Source organism: Gekko japonicus, unplaced genomic scaffold, assembly GCF_001447785.1.
Source record: "Gekko japonicus isolate JY-2015 unplaced genomic scaffold, Gekko_japonicus_V1.1 scaffold3407, whole genome shotgun sequence".
In the NCBI taxonomy this organism is placed as follows: Eukaryota; Metazoa; Chordata; class Lepidosauria; order Squamata; family Gekkonidae; genus Gekko; species Gekko japonicus.
Window position 1 is genome coordinate 53,598 of NW_015165926.1, and position 2,258 is coordinate 55,855.

The following is a 2,258-nucleotide window of genomic DNA, read 5'->3' on the forward strand; positions in this document are numbered from 1 at the left end:
GGAGCCGGGAGCGGGGCGGTGAGCAGTTGCCGGAGAGCTGGGATGCGAAGCGGTGCGGTTCCCGGAGGTCTCGGCGTCGGGTGCTCGGTGCGGTGCTCGTGGTGGCGTCCGGGTCTTTGTTCATGGGGTCGTGAATCCCATCCTCGTCGCCAGTGAAAAGTATGCAGACGGAGAGTGATTTCAGCTAAGCATACCTTTATTTAGTTCAGGACAAAGACAACTGACCAGCTCGCAGGCCGGTTTATATGCGTTCAGAAAACCCGCCACCAAGTACCCATAACCACACCCCCTACTCCTAATAGGCTATTTACAGTAACCGGGTGACCATTGGTCTCCCGGCTGGAAAACTAGCCCTTTGATAGGGCCAGCTAGGATCCTTCGGATCCTTTGTCTTTCGACTCAAGCTACAGATGGTTTGTGCCTGGCCAGCCCGGGCAAGTCCGGGCATGTCAGGCTGAATACATTACACTTAAAAAGCAGGATTTAACAACAGCTGTGAAGGAGAGCCAAGAAAGTTGATATTTGCCAGTCACACGCACGCAACCTAGCCTCCCTCACAGGGTTGTTGTGAAAACAAAACGGAGAAAGGGAGGAATGTTTGTGAGTCAGAAAAGTGGGATATGAATGAAGCAAATGTCAACTTTCTTGGCTCTCCTCCACAGCCGTTGTTAAATCTTGCTTTTTAAGACTTGCGCCTCCTTATTCGGAAGCTCCAACCCTGCACAACTTCATGGCTATTCATAAACAAACCATTTTGGTAATTGGAAAGAAAGATGACTGCTTTCTGCTCCCCGGCCACACTCAGACCAAGCCATGCCGTCCCCATGGCCAGCAACTTCCCACAGTCACAAAATCAGGGCACATAGCCAGACCCATTACAATCTCCTTTCCCTTCCCCTCCCCACAACAGACACCCTGTGAGTCAGTTTGGTGTAGTGGTTAAGTGCACGGACTCTAATCTGGGAGAACCGGGTTTGATTCCCCACTCCTCCACTTGCAGCTGCTGGATGACCCTGGGCAAGCCATAATTCTGGCACAGCTGTTCTTGAAAAAGAGCAGCTTGTGTCAGAGCTCTCTCAGCCCCGCCTACCTCGCAATGTTCCCTCTAAGCTGTGGAGTCATGTGAGCAAAAATTCTACTTTGTGAGCTACTGGCATTAAAGTTGTGAGCAAGCGATTTGGCTACTGCATCAATTAGTTTGCTCTGGAGCCATCCTTCCTGAGCTAAGACAAAAATGTGTGAGCCGGAGGCTAAAAAACTGAGCTAGCTCACACTAACTCAGCTTAGAGGGTGCTCACAGGGTGTCTGTTGTGGGGAGGGGGAGGGAAAGGAGTTTGTAAGCTGCTCTGAGACTCCTTCAGATAGTGAAGGGCGGGGTATAAATCCAATATCTTCTCTTCTCTTTTTCTAGGTAGGGCTGAGAGAGCTCTTTCGAGGACTGCTCTTGAGAGAACAGCTCTGGGAGAACTTGTGACTGACCCACGGTCACACCAGCAGCTGCACGTGGAGGAGTGGGGAATCAAACCCGGTTCTCCCAGATTAGAGTCCGTGCTCCTCATCACTACACCAAACTGGCAAAATAAGAGTCAAGATACACCCCTGAAAAGGATGATTCGTAATTGCTCCGGATTCAACAAAAAGCCTGACACCCTCTTCGAACAGCTGGGTGAAGGGCCGCTGATCCTGCGCCTCCCCCGCCGCACAGACTCACAAGAAGTCGCACACCAACAAAACATGAATGCAACGGCAGCAAGAACATATGCAGGGGGGGAAACCCCCAAGGTTGTTTTCCCCCTCTTTGATAACCGCCTCCATTGCTGTTTTAAAAATAGGGATTTATTCGTCCCCTTAAATGTTTTCAAGCATTTGCAGAACAAGAAAATAAAAAAAAAACAAATAATCAACATATCCCTGGCTTGCAAAAAAAACCCAGGCCCATGTACCCCTGCTGGAAAATTCAGACCAACAGAAAGCTGTCGACATACGCTATGAACAATCACAATCAAGAAACAATCTAAAGATGTCTATAATATAAATAACATATACAAAGTGCAAAAGGGTCCAAACAGAATTTCTGGCTGATGAAGTTCTCCGGAATATCAAATTGTTTCGAAAAGCTTCATCTGAATGGGAGCTTGTATAACAAGAAGGTGTCTTCTAGTATCTGTTCATTGTTGAATGCCATGACAATAATTGTATTACTTCACGGAGGATTCTCATTACTCGCCATATTGCTACAAAATACATTTACAATGGGC